The following is an 8,387-nucleotide window of genomic DNA, read 5'->3' on the forward strand; positions in this document are numbered from 1 at the left end:
ATGTCATTTCTGACGTGGAGGCACCCCTGTGATTCACTGTGAACAGGTACAATCTCTGAGAAAGAGCTGGGACACACCTCCTGACTTCAGTTGTGAAAGGGGTAAACTTTTCTCTTTTGAGTCATCACAGGCAGATACAATGGAGCATTTCAGTTCCTCCCAGCTGCTTTGACGAGTGCATTTGACCTCCATACCCAGTGAGGTCGGTGCTGTGCCATAAAGTGTCAGAAAGATATTTTGCAAATATAAACAGCAGATTGAGCTGCTGCAGGTATTTATGGTTTGTCAGTGCAGTGTGTTTGTAGCTGTGCCTTCACAAGATAGAGTTAAAAATCTCAGAACACCAGGATATAGTCCAGCAGATTTATTTGGAAGCAATGGCTGTTGAGTTCTGCTCCTTCATCCAGTAGCTGTGGAGCAGGATCACAAGACACAGAATTTATAGCAAAAGATCACAGTGTCATGCAACTGAAAGAATATATTGAACAAACCTAGATTGGTGTTAAGTCTTTCATCATTGAGAAAGGGTTGCAGGTTTCGGGTCAGTAATATGCAAATCCCAGAACTTCTTTGAACTCTCATTCTCGAGATAGCAAGGTTTTATATATATATATATATAAAGGTGAATTCTCAGCTCAGACAATGCATTGAAGGTGTGAGGTTAGAGTCTGTCTGTAACAAAAACCATTCAAAAGCCATTGCTTCCAAATACCCCTATCTCAGATACCTTCCTCCACTTCCTGGACCTCTCCATCTCCATATCCTGTGACTGACACAAAGTGGGTATCCACTTCAAACCCACCAACTCCCACCCCGCCTCCTGTAAAAGTGCAACCCATCAGTCCCAATTTCTCTGCCTCCACCGCATCTGCTCCCAGAAGAATCAATTCCACTCCAGAACATTCCAGATGACCTCCTACTTCAAGGACCATAATTTTCCCTCGCAGGAGGTCAACGATGTCCTTCAGTACAACTTCCCCACTTCCTGCACCTCTGCCCTTGAACCCCACCTCTCCAACTGCAACAAGGATAGAAACTCCCTTGTCCTCACCTTCCAACTCACCAATCTCTGAATACAATTCATCATCCTTCACCATTTCCATCACCTACAGTCAGACTCCACCACCAGAGATATAGTTCCCTCTTTACCTTTTTCAGCACTCTGCACCAAGCATTCCTTTCCTCGTTAGGTCTACGCCCCCCATCAACCCACCCACTACTCCCGGCACCTTCCCTTGCCACTTCAAGAGGTGTACAATCTGCACCTACAACTCCCCACTCATCTCCATCCAAGGGCCTTAAGGATCCTTCCACATCTGATAGAGATTTTCCTGCACATCCAAACACCTCATCAGCTGTGTCCATTGCTCTCGATGTGGTCTCCTCTACATTGGGGAGACAGGATGTCAACGTGTGGCATGTCCCAGAGTGCATCTGTGGGACACACACACCAAATAACTGTGCCTACCTGTGGCCAACCACTTCAACTACGCTCCCGCTCCACCAATGACATGCAAGTCCGGGGCCTTCTCCACTGCTAAATCCCAGCCACCCAACGACTGCAGGAAGAACGCTTCATCTTCTGCCTTGGGACCCTCTGACCACACACAATCAATGTCAATTTCAACAGTTTTCAAATCTCCCCTCCCACCCACCTTATCCCAGATCCAACCCTCCATTCGGCACCGCCCTCTTGAACTGTCCTATATGTCCATCTTCCTTCCCACCTATCTGCTCCACATACTGCTCCGGCCTAACACCATCACTTTCCACTTCATCTACCTATCGCTTTCTCAGCTACCTTACTCCCCCAAGCCCCACTCCCCTTACCATTTATCTCTCAGACCCCATGGGCCACTACGTTCCTGATGAAGAGCTAATGCTTGAAATGTTGACTCACCTGCTCCTCAGATGCCACCTGACCTGTTGTGCTTTTCACCAACACCTTGCACCCTGGCCTCAGGGTCACGTGGACCATCTCAGACACCTTCCTCCACTTCCACATACTTTAACCCTTTCCCATGATTTCATGCTCTTTATTTTCCATATAAGCAGGGCTCCTGGAGACTTGAACAAAGTGTCTTTCCCACCCTGTCATCCAACTCGACCCTCCTCCAAATGAGCTGTTTGAACTGTGGGTTTCCTCCCACAGTCCAGAATTAGTGTGGTCTGGTCATGCTAAATTGGCCTTTGTGTCCAGGGATGTGCAGGCTAGGTGGGTTAGCCATGGGAAATGCAGGGTTACAGGGATAGGGATGTGTCTGGATGGATGCTCTTTGGAGCGTCAGTGTGGACTTGATGGACTGTTTCACACTGTAGGGAATTCTTAAAGTAAGACTAAAAAAAAAGTGGGCGGCACGGTGGCACAGTGGTTAGCTCTGCTGCCTCACAGCGCCTGAAGACCCGGGTTCAATCCCCGACTCAGGCGACTGACTGTGTGGAGTTTGCACGTTCTCCCGTGTCAGCGTGGGTTTCCTCCGGTTGCTCCGGTTTCCTCCCACAGATCAAAGATGTGCGGGTCAGGTGAATTGGCCATGCTAAATTGCCCGTAGTGTTAGGTAAGGGGTAAATGTTGGGGTATGGGTGGGTTTCGCTTCGGCGGGTCGGTGTGGACTTGTTGGGACGAAGGGCCTGTTTCCACACTGTAAATCTAATCTAATCTAATCAAACTCCCCAATGGGGGCGCACCTTCTTTTGGTATTCATTCAGAAGATCATTCTGCCCATTTAGTCCATGCTGGCTGAGGAGGGTGGAGGGGTTCTCGCTGAGGAGATGGTTAAATGGGAATGGACAGCAACATGAGCCCGTGGGAGGTGTGCAAAGGCAGTGCTGAATGAGTGAGAAACCCCCTTAGTGTGTGTGTGTGTATGAGACTGTGTGAGTGTGAGTGAGACTGTGTGTGTGTGAGAGAGAGAGAAAGAGAGTTGAAGTGTGATGCCCAGTTCAATGTAATAGTTGAGGGCCCCCTTGGTGGCCTGGCTGCAAAAAGCACATTGCTCAAGTCTCCCGGACCCCTGATTGGCGAGACAGGGTCCTTCAGTCCAGAGGTGGGAATAAAGCATCATTGTTTGTGTTCATTTGTGCCCAGTTTGGTCGGGGGCGGGGTGCTGACAAAGCAACAAGCTGGAATGTGGGTGAGTGAGAGAGTTTGATAGAAGTCTGTGTGAACAGAGAGGTGTGTGCAGACACTGACTGGACTGAGCTTTCGTGAACATTGAGCACGAAATGGGGGGGTTAGTATGTGTCAGGCTGGCCGAGCGGTCTCAGGTGCTGATTTAAGCTGCAGCTTGTCTTTGAACTGACGGTTTGAGTCTCACTCCTGATTGTGTGCGTTTAATTTTTTGTAAACTCAGAAACGAACTGGAGTGTGAGCTTGTGATAAAAACTGACCCCCAACCCACCAAGGCACCTGCTGCTGGGAAGTCAGACTCGCTTCCCCTGCCCCTGGCGGGTTTACAGAGCCGCAGGTTACAGTCTGTGTCTGTGAGTGAGTGCAGCCTCTGTGTGTACGGTTCTGACCCTCCCCCAGTGTCGATGGGAAAGGCAGCAGCACTGGGTTATGGAGCTCTCAGTGAAGCGAGCGGCTGCAGAGAGAGAGAGTCTGTGTGTCGCTGCACTCCATCAGACTGCAGGGAGAATTGAGGAGACAGTGAGGACTGCAGATGCTGGAGATCAGAGTGGATGAGTGTGGTGCTGGAAAAGCACAGCAGGTCAGGCAGCGTCCGAGGAGCAGGAGAATCGACGTTTCACGCAGAAGCCCTTCACCATGAACCCGAGAGTATTGAGCCTCCTGATTGACTCAGAGCAGTGAAAGATCAGGGCGCGTCCAAATGGGAGAGCGTGTGTGTGTTTTAAAAGTGGAGCCTACCGCCCAACGTGGGGCTCGAACCCACGACCCTCAGATTGAGAGTCGCACGCTCTACCGACTGAGCTAGCGGTGCGCTCCTCCGGGGTTCACTCTTACTGCTGTGGGGGGAATTGGCAATTACCTTTATCCCATGGACTCACTGCAAACACACAGATCCACAGAGAGAGAGAGATGTGGAGAGAGAGAGAGTGACTCTCAGAGCCTGAGTCTACATAGCTCTGTGTCGCCAGCAAGCCACTCAGTTCAAGGGGCAATTAGGGACGGCTAACACCCTCTGGCCGCACCAGGCGACGCCCCCATCCCATGAGCCATCACCAATCTCATCCATTCCCTTGTAAGGTCAGGAGAGAGCATCCGCAACTGCTCTCCAGGAGTCCACTCTCTGTGAACTTGCAGTTATCTGACTCTCTGCTGCCCCTGTCTGGGACCTGGATACAAATCCCAGGTCTACCATTAACTTTTCTCTGAATTAAAAAAAACGATTGACCAGATCTCAGTCTGTTACAAACTGTGAGTCTGCCCAAACACAACATTATCGTGTGAAGGTATAGCTCCAATCAAACACACTGCACTGACAAACCACAAATACCTGCAGCAACTCAACCTGCTGTTTCCTTTTGCAAGATGTCTTTCGGCCACTTGATGACACAGGGAGAAAGTGAGGACTGCAGATGCTGGAGATCAGAGTCAAAAGGCGTGGTGCTGGAAAAGCACAGGCGGTCAGGCAGCATCCCTGCAGTGGGAGAATCGACATTTCGAACATGAACCCTTCATCAGGAATGAGGGGGTTGGGGCTGTGAGATTTGGCCCAGCTCCATGAAGGAGGAGAAAAACATAAGATAAAGCACGATGACAGCATCCAGGATCGAATTGGGAACCGTACACGGAGGAGGCGAACATGACAACCACTACACCATGGAAACTTCATAAGCCCTTGATCTTTGTACATGTCATTTCTGGCTTGGAGTCACCCCTGTGATTCACTGTGAACAGGTCAAATCTCTGAGCAAGAGCTGGGACACACTTCCTGACTTCAGTTGCGAAAGAAGTAAACTTTTCTCTTTTGAATCATCACAGGCAGATATAATGGAGCAGTTCAGTTCCTCCCAGCTGCTTTGACGAGTGCATTTGACCTCCATACCCAGTGAGGTCGGTGCTGTGCCATAAAGTGTCAGAGAGATATTTTGCAAATAGAAACAGCAGATTGAGCTGCTGCAGGTATTTATGGTTTGTCAGTGCAGTGTGTTTGTAGCTGTGCCTTCACAAGATAGAGGTAAAAATCTCACAACACCAGGATATAGTCCAGCAGATTTATTTGGAAGCAATGGCTGTTGAGTTCTGCTTCTTCATCCGGTAGCTGTGGAGCAGGATCACAAGACACAGAATTTAAAGCAAAAGATCAGTGTCATGCAACTGAAAGAATATATTGAACAAACCTAGATTGGTGTTAAGTCTTTCATCATTGAGAAAGGGTTGCAGGTTTCGGGTCAGTAATATGTAAATCCCAGAACTTCTTTGAACTCACATTCTCGAGATAACAAGGTTTTATATAGTGAGATTAGAGTCTGTCTGTGTCAAAAGTCATTGCTTCCAAATACCCCTATCTCAGACACCTTCCTCCCACTTCCTGGACCTCTCCATCTCCATATCCTGTGACTGACACAAAGCGGGCATCCACTTCAAACCCACCAACTCCCACCCCGCCTCCTGTAAAACTGCAACCCATCAGTCCCAATTTCTCTGCCTCCACCGCATCTGCTCCCAGAAGAATCAATTCCACTCCAGAACATTCCTGATGACCCCTTACTTCAAGGACCATGATTGTCACTCCCAGGAGGTCAACAATACCCTCCAGTACAACTCCTCCATTTCCCGCACCTCTGCCTTGAACCCCACCTCTCCAACTGCAACAAGGATAGAAACCCTTTTGTCCGCACCTTCCACCTCACCAATCTCTGAATACAATGCATCATCCTCCACCATTTCTGCCACCTACAGTCAGACTTCAGCACCAGAGATATAGTTATGAGACTGTGTTTGTGTGTGTATGAGACTGTGTGTGTGTGAGAGAGAGAGAGACTGTGAGAGAGAGAGAGCAGTGTGGTGCCCAGTTCAATGTAATAGTGTAGGGCCCCCCTAGTGGCCGGGCTGTGAAAAGCATATTGCTCAAGTCTCACTGAGCCCTGCTGCAAGATTTGATTGGCGAGACGGGGTCCTTCAGGACAGAGGGGGAACAAAGCATCATTGTTTGAGTACATTTGTACCGGAGGAGGACTGACAAAGTAACAGGCTGGAATGTGGGTGAGTGAGAGATTTTGATAGAAGTCTGTGTGAACAGAGAGGTGTGTGCAGACACTGACTGGACTGAGCCTTCGTGTGAACATTGAGCACGGAATGGGGTGGGGTTAGTATGTGTCAGACTGGCCGAGCGGTCTCGGGTGCTGATTTTAAGCTGCAGCTGGTCTTTGAACTGGCGATTTTTGTCTCACTCCTGATCGTGTGCGTTTAATTTTTTGTCAACTCATAAACGAACTGGAGTGTGAGCTTGTGATAAAACTGACCGCCACCCCCACCCGCCAAGGCACCTGGTGCTGGGGAGTCAGACTCGCTTCCCCTGCCCCAGGCGGGTTTACAGAGCCGCAGGTTACAGTCTGTGTCGGTGAGAGAGTGCAGCCTCTGTGTGTACGGCCCAGACCCTCCCCCAGTGTCGATGGGAAAGGCAGCAGCACTGGGTAATGGAGCTCTCAGTGAAGCGAGCGGCTGCAGAGAGAGAGAGAGAGTCTGTGTGTCGCTGCACTGCATCAGACTGCAGCCAGTAATTAGGAGAAAGTGAGGACTGCAGATGGTGGTGATCAGAATGGAAGTGTGTGGTGCTGGAAAAGGAACGCAGGTCAGGCAGCATCCGAGAAGCAGGAGAGTCGATGTTTCAGGCAGAAGCCCTTGACCAGGAACCCGAGAGTATTGAGCCTTCTGATTGACTCAGAGCAGTGAAAGATCAGGGCGCGTCCAAATGGGAGAGAGTGTGTGTGTGTTTTAAAAGTGGTCGAACCCACGACCCTGAGATTAAGAGCCTCATGCTCTACCGACTGAGCTAGCCGGGCGTCGCTCCCGACTTTGCTCTTACTGCTGTGGGGGGAATTGGGAATTACATTTTTTCCCATGCACTCACTGCAAACACACAGATCCACAGAGAGAGAGAGAGAGATGCAGAGAGAGAGAGAGAGTGACTCTCAGAGCCTGAGTCTACATCGCTCTGCGTCTCCGGCAAGCCACTCAGTTCAAGGGGCAATTAGGGACGGGTAACACCCTCTGGCCGCACCAGGCGATGCCCCATCCCATGAGCCATCACCAATCTCATCCATTCCCTTGTAAGGTCAGGAGAGAGCATCCGCAACTGCTCTCCAGGGTCCACTCTCTGTGAACTTGCAGTTATCTGACTCTCTGCTGCCCCTGTCTGGGACCTGGATACAAATCCCAGATCTAACATTAACTTTTCTCTGAATAAAAAAACGATTGACCAGATCTCAGTCTGGTACAACCTGTGAACCTGCCCAAACACGGCCTTATCTTGTGAAGGCGTAGCTCCAATCAAACACACTTCACTGACAAACCACAAATACCTGCAGCAGCTCAACCTGCTGTTTCTCTTTGCAAGATGTCTTTCGGCCCCTTGATGACACAGGGAGAAAGTGAGGACTGCAGATGCTGGAGATCAGAGTCAAAAGGCGTGGTGCTGGAAAAGCACAGGCGGTCAGGCAGCATCCCAGGGGTGGGAGAATCGACATTTCGAACATGAATCCTTCATCAGGAATGAGGGGGGTTGGGGCTGTGAGATTTGGCCCAGGTCCATGAAGGAGGGGAAACACTTAAGATAAAACGCGATGTTCCCACCCAGGATCGAATCGGGGACCTGTAGCGCGTGCGGCAAACGTGATAACCGCGAGGAATCTTCACCAGTGCTTCAGCTTCGTACATGCCCCTTCCGACTTGGAGTCACCCCTGTGATTCACTGTGAACAGGTCAAATCTCTGAGCAAGAGCTGGGAAACACCTCCTGACATCAGTTGTGAAAGAGGTAGACTTTCCTCTTTTGAGCAGATAGATAGAGAATTTCACTTCCTGCCAGATGCTTTGACGAGTGCTTTTGACCTCCATACCCAGTGAGGTCTGGACTGTGCCATCAAGTGTCAGAAAGACATTTAGCAAATTGAAACAGCAGGTTTAGCTGCTGCAGGTATTTATGGTTTGTCAGTGCAGTGTTTGTAGCTGTGTCTTCACAATATAGAATTAAAATTCTCACAACATCAGGTTAAAGTCCAACAGGTTTATTTGCAAGCAATGGCTGTTGAGTTCTGCTCCTTCATCAGGGAGCTGTGGAGCAGGATCGTAAGAAACCGAATTTACAGCAAAAGATCACAGTGTCATGCAACTGAAAGAATATATTGAACAAACTTAGATTGGTATTAAGTCTTTCATCATTCAGAGAGGGTTGCAGGTTTCGGGTCAGTAATATGTAAATC

At 49.5% G+C, this 8,387-nt stretch overlaps 1 protein-coding gene and 1 non-coding gene across 2 annotated transcripts in view; one reads left to right on the plus strand and one right to left on the minus strand.

Annotated features, from left to right (window-relative positions):
• LOC132835355 (myelin-oligodendrocyte glycoprotein-like) overlaps nt 1-8,387 on the plus strand; it is a 315,935-nt gene that overhangs the window by 114,488 nt on the left and 193,060 nt on the right. The window lies entirely within an intron of this gene.
• Nucleotides 3,869-3,941, minus strand: trnae-cuc (transfer RNA glutamic acid (anticodon CUC)). Its single transcript has one exon. It is a non-coding gene; the product is annotated as a tRNA-Glu (tRNA).

Source organism: Hemiscyllium ocellatum, chromosome 44 (genome assembly GCF_020745735.1).
Source record: "Hemiscyllium ocellatum isolate sHemOce1 chromosome 44, sHemOce1.pat.X.cur, whole genome shotgun sequence".
NCBI lineage: Eukaryota > Metazoa > Chordata > Chondrichthyes > Orectolobiformes > Hemiscylliidae > Hemiscyllium > Hemiscyllium ocellatum.